Source organism: Zea mays, chromosome 7 (genome assembly GCF_902167145.1).
Source record: "Zea mays cultivar B73 chromosome 7, Zm-B73-REFERENCE-NAM-5.0, whole genome shotgun sequence".
NCBI lineage: Eukaryota > Viridiplantae > Streptophyta > Magnoliopsida > Poales > Poaceae > Zea > Zea mays.
Window position 1 is genome coordinate 85,245,302 of NC_050102.1, and position 13,815 is coordinate 85,259,116.

Here is a 13,815-nt window from a genome sequence, read left to right on the forward strand (position 1 = left end):
CCAAGTGCACGGGAGAAGGTCAAGGAGGCTGAGGAACCCAAAGCCAAGGGTGAAGAAGAAGGCTTGCAAAGTCAAGGGTGATCGAGTTGAGAACAGCTACGGCACATCAAGGATCACTATATAAGGACGTGACTTACAACCAATGAGGTAATAGCTACAGTTATGTGGTGTAAGTCATAAGGCTCAAGATCAAGCTCTAAGAAGGAGATCAAGGTCACTAGAAGGAGAACAAGTGTCAAAACCAGAACTGGAAGCAGCCCAAAAGAGCTAAGTTCATCTTGATCTTTAGTTTGGGTTGTTCCTATGTTTGGAAATGTTCTATGTGACCTTTGCAGGATGTTGGAGCTAAGAAATGCCAATCTAGATCAAGTCAAGTCGACTTGATGATTTATGAGTCCAACATCAAAGCTCAAGCATGTGAAATGCTATGGATGTAATAATTAAGTGAAGGTATGTTTCTAGACTTGGTACATTGGTTTTAGTGTACTAATATACTTGTCTAAGTGATAGAAACAGAAAGAAGAAGAAAAGGAACGAGGTGCAAAGGCTTGGCTGTGTACAGCCAAGGTTCTGCTCAGTCTGCGTGCACCGGACTGTCCGGTGGTGCACCGGACAGTGTCCGGTGCGCCAGGCTAAATCTGGTGAAAAGGCCGCTCTCGGGAATTCGTCAGCGACGTTCGGCTAAAATTCACCGGACTGTCCGGTGTGCACCGGACTGTCCGGTGAGCCAACGGTCGGCCGGGCCAATGGTCGGCCGCGCGATCGGCGCGCGACACGTGGCCGAGCCAACGGTCGGAAGGAAGCACCGGACTGTCCGGTGTGCACCGGACTGTCCGGTGCGCCAGATCTGCAATGGTCGGCAACGGTCGGCTTCGCCATAGAAGGAAAGAAATCGGGCACCGGACAGTGTCCGGTGTGCACCGGACTGTCCGGTGCGCCACCCGACAGAAGGCAAGATTTGCCTTCCTGGATTGCTTCCAACGGCTCCTAGGCCCCTTATGCCTATAAAAGGGACCCCTAGGCGCCTCCAGCAATATAGAAGTGCAGCCAACAAGTATAGACTTCACTCGAATCAATTCTCGCTCTCCCTCTTGTGTGTAACTCTATAGTTTGTGTAGAAGGCACAACTATAAGCCTTTAGAGAGTGGAGAAGAGCTGCTAAGAGCTAGAGCAAGGTCTTGAGCGTATCGTTACTCTACCGAGGTGCTGCAGAGAAGTTTGTAAGCAGCCACGGTGTTGTTGTAACCCATCTCAATAGTGAAAGGCTCTATCTGTCATACTGACAGATCTGAGCAAACGGAGGAAGGAGTTGAAATAGACTCCAAGCCCAGGTGTGGCTAACTCCAACGAGGACTAGGCAAGCATTTCAGGCTTGGCCGAACCTCGGGATAAATCCTTGCGTCTGTGTGCTCTGTTCTGTATTGTATCCTGACTCTCTGTCTTACTCGTCTTTATATCTGCACTTCAATACTTATCTGTGGTATAAGCTTTATTTGAAGTGCAGGACATTTTGAGACAGTATCTTCTATTCCGCTGCAACCTACTCGAAGAGTCTTCTCACTCCACTGCGTACTAAGTCTTCGAGTAGAGTAAGAATTTAAGTTTTAAAGTAAAAAGTTTTATTCGCCTATTCACCCCCCCCTCTAGGCGACATCCAGATCCTGTTCCCGGGTCAAAGGGAACTTTCAATTGGTATCGGAGCTAGGCCTCTCCAGTGTGGGCTTAGCCGTCCGGAGATAACGATGTCGTCACAAGAGGTAACTGTTGAACTTCTTTTAGGCGATGGCTCTAATTACAAATCTTGGTCTGTCTCTATTTATAATGCTTTCATGAGTGTTGATCCTGATTTGAGACAGATCTTTAGGAGAAGTATTTTTCCATCTGATATTAGTAAAAATCCCTCTAATGATGAACTAAGATGTTTTTCTCTCAATCACCGTGCTTGCAGCATCTTAGTTGATTCTCTTTCTAGAGGTGCTTATTTTGCCATCATGAGTAGTGGTAATAATTTAATTGTTGATGCTCATGATTTATGGAATAGGATCAAAGAAAAATATTTTGTGGCCAATTGTACTACTTCTACTCCCTATGTTGCTTGTGGTACTAACCTTTCAAAGGGAGAAGAAAAACGATGGCAACCAAACGATGAATCCACCTCACCGACAGGTTTGTCTTCCACTAGTTATAAATGTCTTATTGCTAACAATGATAGTGGAGACGAAAGCGATGATGAGGAGGAATATGAGGATGATAGCGAGGATGAGTCTTCATCACCACAAGGTACATTTTCCTGTATTGCTTCCACTAATAATAATGACAGGGAAAATGAGACCGGTGATGTGGAAGAAGAGGAGATTCGCCGGTTCTACACCAATCTTAACAAAGAAGACAAAGTGCTCTTGGTTAAGTTGTTGAGTAGGAACAAGGAACAAGGCGAGACGCTTCTCAGGCTAGAGGAGACTCTCATCAAAACCAACGACAGCCTGGAGAAGATGACCAAAGAACATGAGGAGCTAAAGTGCTCTCATGATAATTTGGTCCAACGGTATGAATCTATTTTATTTGAGCAAAGAAATAATCATGATGTATTATCTGATGTTGCTCAACTTAAAACTGAGAATTCTATGCTTAAGAGTCAAGTAGAAATGATAAATTTAGAAAAACTTGCTCTAAGTGAAAAATATGATATGCTATCTTATTCTCATAATGAATTAGTTGATGACCATATCATGCTTAATGTTACTCATGAGGTTATAATTGCGAACTTAAATTCATGTGAACCTCACTCTCGCGCGAGTGCGCATTTGAATTGTATATCACCATGTGCTAACCCCTGCTGTTCAAAAGAAAGCCAATGTTTAAATAAGCATCAAGATGCAGGGTCACAAAAGAAATTGTGTGGGAACAAGAAGCAAAGACAACTAAGGAGAAGACGCATTGCTCAACTCTCTCAAGATATCCACGGGCGCGTGGTGAAGAAGCTTGAGAAAGGAAAAACTGCAGCAAGTGTTGAGCTTCATAAAAAGATTGTTCCTAAAGATGAAGAAATCAACATGAGCTTGGAAAAAGGTAAAGATTTATTTAATCATGTTGTTTGCACTGACCTTTTCTCTATGTCATCAAAGAGCAAAAAGAGAAGAGGAAAAAGGAGGTGTTTCAAGTGCAAGAAGCTAGGCCACCTTATCGCATCTTGTCCATACAAAGACAAGGATGAAGGGACAAGGAGTTGTTTTGGATGCAATAATAAGGACCACATGATCACGTCTTGTCCGCTATTGATGAACCAAGCACGTGCACTCTCCAAGATGACCCCCACTAAGGAAAATAACAAACAGCAAGTGTCATGTCAAGTTGAGCGACGCTTCTGCTACAAGTGTGGCGAGCAGGGTCATCTATCCAAGGTATGTAATAAAGGTAAGGCTCCTAAACGAGTAAAGTTGTCTCAACCTCATTTGCTTAGGAGACCCAAATCATATACTTGTGCTAGATCTACAACGAGCTCACCTAGAACTAGCACAAAGACTATTTGGGTACCAAAGGCACTTTTAGTTGATCGTTATGGACCCATCCCGAGGTGGGTACCAAACTGTGCTAACTAGACCATGCAGGTGCCTTGAGATGGACTGGAGACCATGGGAGAGCTTAAGACAGTTATCTAAAAATGCTTAAGCTGTCAATTGTTTTGGTGTTTATTGACCCAAGGTTGATTTATTGTAAAACACTAATCCCATGTTCATCTCAAGTGAAATAAGGTGTATAGGTCCTGAACCATTATTGGTGAATCAAGTAAAGGACTTTGATGAGAATCTACAACGTGCTCTCCAAAGGACGGTACCCGTGTATTTTAAGTACATAACTGCAATTTAGTATTGCTCTTAAGTTGGCTTGTTATGCTACCTGTCTTTGGAGTAGTGATGCTTTATGATTGCCTGTGCTAAATGAATCATAATGATGTTTGTTTAATCATGACTGGTGCTATTTAGGATATATCTTTTGAATCATTCATGGGTAGCTCTTTCATTTGTTATATCCACAGCGATTAACCCTCTTGGTGTATATGGACAAACATGTAACTGTGTGTAAGTCATGCTATGTGCAAATATGACATTTTGTTTAGTCCATGTTCACATGATTACCCTGGTTTGGTATTGTGTGAATTTCAAATCCATGTCGTGCCCTTTTGAGCTATGAGATGCGTAAGGAGTCCTGAATTGGTGATAACTAGTGCTCTCATAAAGGCAAAGGTATGGAAAATGAAGCTATGCATTTTCATTAAATATTCTTGAAATTCCATTCATTGTGATCATAGCTATGTTCTTGTCTTTCAATCGGTAGTATCTTGGTTTAGGTGATTTATGCCCTTAAAATGTTGTTTCTTTTGGTGCATCTAAGAAACCTTCTTAATTGTGGCATGCTTAGACATTACGCTTTATATGCATGATTGTGTTGATCTTCAATTGGTATATGCAATGATAGTTAAGTAAGAAGCATGTCCAAGTTGCGTAAATGTTATACTTCCTGTGAGTCTTCAATTGGCTTAGGTGCCACTGAGGCATGCATTGTTATAGTCAGTCATCCTTTCGTTTAGCCTTCAATTGGTGTTAAGTGGTTTTTCATTTGATATTCAAATTGGCATCTTTGTGTGATGAAAGTGATAGAGTATGCCTTGACCAAGGTATGTTGTGATCCCCTCCAGTTCTAAGGAAGCTAGAATGTGCAAAGTGCAAGTCATTCAAATACTTGATGCACAACTTGAGGGGGAGCACACATAACTCGTGTCTTTTGAGACTAACTGTTTCTTGAGCAATCTTGTATAGTCTCTAGGTGGAAAAGAGAAGATAAGCAAGTAATGGAGCAATCAGGACTTGGGTACCTCTATAAGTCAAGAAATTGGCATCTCAAGTCATGAGTAAGTACATATTTGTAGATTGCTCATGCTCTATAATATCTGGTGATAATAAATGCTTATTCTTAAATATCATGGAGCCATGATAAGAAATGAACTTTGCAATTGGTATCTTTCAATTGATAGCCGTAATAGTTCGCTTCAGTTGATATCTTTTGATAATCATGAGAATAGAAGTTTCTTCCTGTGCCCAATACTATAACTTGTTCTAAGTTTGGTGTCTTAGCAACAAGAAAAAGTTAGGAAAATGAATCAGGCACAAGTGTGGAGAAGCTCTCAAGAGATTAAATACTTTCAAGATGAGAAGTACGCTACAACATGGTAAAGGTACAAAAGGAAGTATTAATCTTTTTGCATATATGTATCTCTCCTTAATGTTGATAGTACATATGCTCAATAAGTAAGGGGGAGTTTTGATAGTCGTTTTCCTCCTTAACACCCTGCTGTCCCTTGACATCATCATATGTTCTTGCTTGAGTATGGTTTTTGGTGTTTGATGTCAAAGGGGGAGAATTTGTGTATGAAAGCTTATCCTAAGGGGTGATGTGTTAGTTTGAGCTTTGCTAGTATGTTATTCATATGCTTCCTGCAGTATTATATGTGTTGCATCATATGGACTAGTGTTTCCGCTGCGATGAATTATTTGGCTTCTAGATAGTCATGTGATTAATGGTGCTTTAAGATTTCCGCTGTGATGAATTATTTGGCTTCTAGATAGTCATGTGATTAATGGTGCTTTAAGATTGTCTTAAATTAGTGTCTTAGTTTAAATTGGTATTAGTTTGAATTGGTATCTTAAAGGTGAATAGTGGTAGGTTGATATTCCTGTGATATATCCACAAATTTGAATGATGTTTAACTCTGATTATGTGCATTTGTGTATTATAGCATCATGGTTTGATTCTTAACACAATGCATCCTAAAAGGTGCTAAGGTGTAGAATTGTTTCGAATCGCCTAAGTATGTGCAAATTGGCGTCTGAGGCCAAAATTAGGTTCTTGAAGTAAGCACATATTTAGGGGGAGCATTCTATAAACTTAGAATTCAAAATTTTGTGCTTCAAATCTTATTCTTATGTAAGCTTTAATTGTGTTGCCATCAATCACCAAAAAGGGGGAGATTGAAAGCTCTCTTGTGAGTTTTGGTGTTTGGATGACAACTCAATTAAAGGACTAACAAGTGTTCTAAGTGTTGAACAGGTGCTTAAGGTAAAGCCTACAGGGTTCAACACGAGTGAACAAATGTGATGGTCCAAGAACTGGATTATGGATACATAATGGACAGCACAAGTAAGATGGACATTGCAAAAGTGAGACTCGGGTGCGTAGCTCGGAGACAACTGATCAAGCCAAGGATGGAGGCAAGAAGAGCTTCGAGGTACCAAGTGCACGGGAGAAGGTCAAGGAGGCTGAGGAACCCAAAGCCAAGGGTGAAGAAGAAGGCTTGCAAAGTCAAGGGTGATCGAGTTGAGAACAGCTACGGCACATCAAGGATCACTATATAAGGACGTGACTTACAACCAATGAGGTAACAGCTACAGTTATGTGGTGTAAGTCATAAGGCTCAAGATCAAGCTCTAAGAAGGAGATCAAGGTCACTAGAAGGAGAACAAGTGTCAAAACCAGAACTGGAAGCAGCCCAAAAGAGCTAAGTTCATCTTGATCTTTAGTTTGGGTTGTTCCTATGTTTGGAAATGTTCTATGTGACCTTTGCAGGATGTTGGAGCTAAGAAATGCCAATCTAGATCAAGTCAAGTCGACTTGATGATTTATGAGTCCAACATCAAAGCTCAAGCATGTGAAATGCTATGGATGTAATAATTAAGTGAAGGTATGTTTCTAGACTTGGTACATTGGTTTTAGTGTACTAATATACTTGTCTAAGTGATAGAAACAGAAAGAAGAAGAAAAGGAACGAGGTGCAAAGGCTTGGCTGTGTACAGCCAAGGTTCTGCTCAGTCTGCGTGCACCGGACTGTCCGGTGGTGCACCGGACAGTGTCCGGTGCGCCAGGCTAAATCTGGTGAAAAGGCCGCTCTCGGGAATTCGTCAGCGACGTTCGGCTAAAATTCACCGGACTGTCCGGTGTGCACCGGACTGTCCGGTGAGCCAACGGTCGGCCGGGCCAACGGTCGGCCGCGCGATCGGCGCGCGACACGTGGCCGAGCCAACGGTCGGAAGGAAGCACCGGACTGTCCGGTGTGCACCGGACTGTCCGGTGCGCCAGATCTACAACGGTCGGCAACGGTCGGCTTCGCCATAGAAGGAAAGAAATCGGGCACCGGACAGTGTCCGGTGTGCACCGGACTGTCCGGTGCGCCACCCGACAGAAGGCAAGATTTGCCTTCCTGGATTGCTTCCAACGGCTCCTAGGCCCCTTATGCCTATAAAAGGGACCCCTAGGCGCCTCCAGCAATATAGAAGTGCAGCCAACAAGTATAGACTTCACTCGAATCAATTCTCGCTCTCCCTCTTGTGTGTAACTCTATAGTTTGTGTAGAAGGCACAACTATAAGCCTTTAGAGAGTGGAGAAGAGCTGCTAAGAGCTAGAGCAAGGTCTTGAGCGTATCGTTACTCTACCGAGGTGCTGCAGAGAAGTTTGTAAGCAGCCACGGTGTTGTTGTAACCCATCTCAATAGTGAAAGGCTCTATCTGTCATACTGACAGATCTGAGCAAACGGAGGAAGGAGTTGAAATAGACTCCAAGCCCAGGTGTGGCTAACTCCAACGAGGACTAGGCAAGCATTTCAGGCTTGGCCGAACCTCGGGATAAATCCTTGCGTCTGTGTGCTCTGTTCTGTATTGTATCCTGACTCTCTGTCTTACTCGTCTTTATATCTGCACTTCAATACTTATCTGTGGTATAAGCTTTATTTGAAGTGCAGGACATTTTGAGACAGTATCTTCTATTCCGCTGCAACCTACTCGAAGAGTCTTCTCACTCCACTGCGTACTAAGTCTTCGAGTAGAGTAAGAATTTAAGTTTTAAAGTAAAAAGTTTTATTCGCCTATTCACCCCCCCCCCTCTAGGCGACATCCAGATCTGTTCCCGGGTCAAAGGGAACTTTCAAGGATATAAGGTTGCCAATACCACCTGGTGTGACGTCTCCTATCAGATCACGAAGACCAACCTATACAAGGTGATCTGATCTGCCCACTTCTCACTCTCCGCTCGATAGATCCATATTGTCTAAGGATACTCATACCTACCTTGCAGCAATTAACTTATGCTACTTCACCAAGCTAAATTCCTTGCTTGGGCTCTTTGGGATTTATATGGTATGATAATTTGTGACCTCTGCTTAGTTTTTGTTCAGTTAAGCAACGAGCATCAATCTTTAGGTTGTTGTTGTTCCTTTTTAGCTGAAAGCCAAACATGGACCAGTGAAGATCCCTGTGCAATTTTGATGTGTCGTTGCACAGTCGTATTCATGGACTTATAACATGACGTTGGATTACTACCTTAATTTGACACTGCAATGTTATTTATGTAAACTTATTTGAGTATCATTTGAATCATAAGACCTTGCAGTTGAAGTATTATCTGGGTAACATTGTCTTGATCAAGAAGTCATCTTCCTTAGCATTCTAGAGGCCCTTGTTTTTTCCTGATTCAATTACTTTTGTTTCAGTGATAGTAATAACAGCTTCTAACTGACTAAAATGTATAATGTTAGTCCCTTAATAATTTCTTTTGTTTTCCCTGTAAAAAAATCCTTAGCGTCTGACTTTGTCCCTTAATATTTTCACTGACTGATTATTCTTTAATCTTCATAGAATGTTTTGTTCCTCGGCATCTATTCTTTGATTTGTAGCAAATTTATTTATTTACTTATGGTGATGATGTGATGGTGATCACTTGGTTATTTCTGATAGTTCCATAGACGCAACCTTTAGGTCCTTAAGAGAGGATACTATCATTTTCGAGTTGTTGACAAAGGTAATGCTCACCCTTGGATATGTTAATTGTTCTTTTTGTTTGTTAGATATGCTGCTTTATATGGAGGTAATAGCATAGTGCAAAACAGTGACTAATGGTGTTCTTTTTTTGTCCATAAATAATAAGAAAATAGGATCTACTGAGGGGCTCTCCCTCCCATTGTATAGACGAAAGGGTTTATTGAGGTTAGCATAAAGATGGTAAAAAAAGTGAAAGCTAGCTCAATAAGATAAGTACTCAAGTGCTACAATAAAGATTTTGAAAGTCGCACAACATGGAATTTTTCATGAAGAGTGGCATAAAAAATGGGAGTTATTTGACTAGAAAAGCGCAATTTACTTTTGTCCAAATCTGTATGCATATAACCATTGAGGTCGAGAAGATACCCGTTTGGAGGCGTTGTTGTTATCTCTGTCATCCACGCATACAATTTACTTTAGCTTAATCAATCTTGTGGTTTTTAATGTTATATCTCGGTTGTCCACGCCAAGAGGATCTCCATCGCATTTTGCAAGATGGGAGCCACCAAGCTCCTGTTCGGTTTCAGTGTAGAACCTTACGATTCTTATCTCGGATCCTCTGATCTTTATCCAAATGATGGTGTTCAGCAACAATGATAGTCCGTCATTAACCTAGACGAGTAGCAACAACAGATCCCCTCAACAATTTATGTGCCGTCGCAACGTACGAGCATCTAACTAGTACATAAATAAATGTAGACTAGAAGGGGTAGCTCATACATTTACATTATATATATATATATATATATATATATATATGCCATTATAAATAACTATCTCTTGTTTTCTTAGTTACAAAACATAAGGCTATATTCTTAACTTCAAAACTATACATTACAACAAACACAATACAAATTAATTTTAAAAAACATATAAATCGTTGCAACTATCAATTCAAACTAATTATCGCACTAGTACGTATCTATCTAAACATTATTTAATTTATTTATATATTGAATACATCGATTATAGCAAACATAATTCAATTTTATTTTCGAAAACATGTAAATTATTGGAAACACGTATGTGTATACTTGTCATGTACTTATTTAGGAGTGTTTATGTTCCCCGCCTCTCCTTGTGAGAGTTTGCATGGCATATCATTACATAAGCATTCATGTATTTGTAATTGGCTTGTAGAACACCTAGAAGAAGTGGTCTTTGAAGAAGGAGTCAACTCTAGTGTCTGTTGATCAAGTGGAAGAACCATCTAACTGGGTATTTGATAGAGGGATCTAGAACCTCTTCACTGCAATAAGGCAAGCCCCGGTGCATTTGCCCCTTCCTTGTATTTTTAGAAAGACTTTTATACACTTTAAGTCTAGTGAAATGTGCATTAAGTTTATAGGAGTTGCTTGGAAACTATTTGATGCATTTACTACCTTGATATCCATTTCTGTTATAGATACTTCTTTGGAAGTATCAAATATTGTTTTCAAAAATTGCTTAGCCCTGCCTAGAGGTAAGTCTTGCAGATACAGTTGGTCCTTTCCACTAATGCCCAGCTCAGGGTTTATCCTGAGGAAGGATGGCTCTACCTACAATAATATTTTCACCAGGATCATGGGGAGATCTAATGCAAGGTTCCCTGTGATGTTTTAATCATCCTAAGGTACACAAATAAGTCCTGAGGATGAAAGTACTTAAATCGAGACTTGGGCTAGGAACAGGTGATGTTCTGTCTAGGTTTATTAAGGATTATAGGGAATGTGGGCTTGATGATCGAGGACTATATTAACCAGCCACATGCCCTGGTATGGGATAGGTTAAGACTAATCTTAGCTTGACCAATACCAGAAAGGCTACCACGCAATGGGAGTGGAGAGATGGCGTGTACCCTCCATGGCAAGAGGGTGGACGATGGAGTAATTGTGCTCTCGGTTGGCATGAACCCGGTCTAGTCTTGAGATAGCAGGGAGCGAGTTGGCATATGCAAGGGTTAAGTGCTACATATGTCGTGTGGTTAGGGATCCCCAGCTGGGTAAATAGATTCGGATCATCGTTATATCCTCTAACAATGGAGACTTGATCACTGCCCTGCAATCTAAGTCATGGATGGAATCATAATGAGCAAAAATCATGTTGTATTGATTAATGTGATGATGAAATTAAACTAGATGCAAACAAGGTCTACTAATACTTAATCTAGCATTAAAATGTTGAAAGTAAGGACTCATTTTAGTTAGCTTTTCTGCAAACTATTAAAGTTGATTCTTGCTAAAAGCCTTTCCTTGATTCCCAAATCCAGCATATCCTTGAGAGTCTTTTTCCTTAGTCGGATAAGACTTGCGAAAGTACACTCCGTACTCAGGATTTCTGAACCCATGTTGTTGTAGGTAATCTGGAGTATTCTAGATGTCCCTGTGGCTGGAAGATGCTTCCAGTCCTGAAGGAGGATTAGTTAGGTTTATGTATGAGCTTTGCAAGGGATCTACCTTCCTACTTTTGTATGTAAGTTATGCACTTTGAGTATATCAGGACTTGTAATAATTATAAATCTTTCTAGCATATAAAACTTGAGTTTTGGAATAAAGAATGTTTTGTAAAGTCTTCCGCTCTATCTCCGAAGTGTGTGTGTGTGTATCGAATGTGATTACTGTAATATACATGTTTTGTGGGAGATCTCTGGGATAATGAGTTCAAGTTGTTGAACTCGATAGCCTTGTTAAGTTACATGGTACACGTGCATAGCCATCTGAGGCCGTTAATAGTAAGGATTGGTGCATGTGGGCCTGATAACTTGGGAGGGCTGTCACAGAGTGGTACCGGAGCGGTCACCCATTAGCATGGATATTAAAGTAATCCTTTCATATACTTCAAAAGGATTTTGAGTCCAAACTATTTTGGAAAGTTTAAGAATCTATGATCAAATCCTGATAGTCGAAGTGCAAATAGTATATGGTTAAGTTAAGGACTATAAGGTGGCTTAGTTTAGGATGCTAACCACTAACCCACAACTATAATGCAATTTTCTGTAGGTACACAAACTAAACCCTAGGAAAGTGCGACTAGTGTTCAATGACGGAGTGAGTAGGATTGCCACTGCCATAGAACGTGACAGCCACTATATGTTGGCAAGAGTGCAAGGACGAATAGGACGAGCATGCATCATGACATATAACTTTAATTTAAACCACCTATGTAGCTGTTTTATTACGTGTTTCATATACCCTATTCATACATCATTAGTGAATAGAGTGTATATGTTGCTCTTCTCTATAGATGAATCAACAAGAAGCGCCTACAGGAGTTGAATAGTTTCTACTAGATTTTGGTGTTCCTATGATCCAGCGGTGATTACTTCAAGAAGTTGGATATACCAAAGCACCCAAGTACCAGTGGTCACGTACTGTTCTTAGAGGACAACCATGGTACGAGGTAGCAGTGCATATTCCAGAATGTGCTAGAAAGCCATCTTGGCCACATTGGATGTGTTTCATGCTGAAGGAATGACTCCTTGGGAAGGTGCCTAGGTAGCTCCCTTAGAGGTGTTGACAACCATCTGATACCAGAAATGGGAAGAAATACAGGTCACATCTATGAGGTTGTTCTCTACATTTGCCTTAAGCGACCAATTGTGTATCATCACCAGGCTCGATTAATGGAAAGCATTCCTATTGGCAAGATTCTGTTGAATCGGCATCTGCTCGAGTTTTGATGGTCGTGCTAGAGTTGTAGCTTACTCAAGGACACAGTCGCCAAATGTGGCAGCAGTTGTACACTGGGAGTTATGCAGCATTTAAGATGATGGAACTAGCCAAAAACAGGGCTTCTACCTAGGCACAAGAGCGGCTTGAAGAAACAAAGGTTCAAGCTGAGCAAGATGTTGGATTAGAGCATCAGGTAGTAGAACTGCAGGCACAACACCAAGCGTATCAGAATCGCATCAAGGAACTTGAGCATCAGCTGACTAATGCTCATTCAAAATCTAAAGTTTTGATTCAGCAACAAGAAGATACTCACTCGTATGATGTTACTGTTAGGGAAGAACTTAGCGAAACCATAGGTGTCCTAAGTCATCAGGATCAGGTGCTTGAGGAGTTGCATCGTACCTGTCCGATAGAATTTCAAACCGTGCAATGCCTTATCAACCATCTGCAACAAACGGTGCATATGCTCCACATTGCCTGTTATTCTACCCCAACACCAGTGGACTAAAGGGTTCCTATGGAAAAAGGCAATCGGTATCTGGCAGATGTGATAACCGAAGAAGATATAGCAGACAACTTAGTCCTCGTCAGGCAATATAACTATGTAAATTAGTTTTGAAAGGTAGAGATAAGGTAGACCAATATGGCAATGTTAGCTAGTAAAAATAGGTTAAACTTTGTTGTAAAGAGTTTTTCCTGTTTCACCTGGATTAGGTAACTTGTGAGCTTGCCTATTGAAAGGGAAATGTGCCCTTGGGCAATTTCTAAGTATTTTGATGATTTAGTGTCCAACACAAGTGCTTAAGTGATAAACTATGTCAAAAGATGGATAAGGTGCAAATCAATACAAAGGTATGATTCTAGACTTAGTACATTGGTTTTTGTGTACTAACATGCTTGTCTAAGTGTTAGAATCAGAGAAAATGCAATTGAAAAAGAGTGGCTCGAAGCAGCCAAGAGTCTGCTCAGTCTGGGTGCACCGGACTATCCGGTGGTGCACCGGACAGTGTCGGGTGCGCCAGGCTGGCATGTGCGAACTTGCTGCTCTCGGGACATCGTTGGCGACGTACGGCTAAAATTCACCGGACCGTCCGGTGGTGCACCGGACTGTCCGGTGAGCCAACAGTCAGCCGGGCCAACGGTCGGCCGAAGAATCCGCGCGCGATGCGTGGCAAGTGCCAACGGTCGGATGGGGCACCGGACAGTGTCCGGTGCGCCAACGGCTCCAAGACTACAACGGTCGGCTTCGCCAAATAAGGAAAGAGATCCGCACCGGACAGTGTCCGGTGGTGCACCGGAT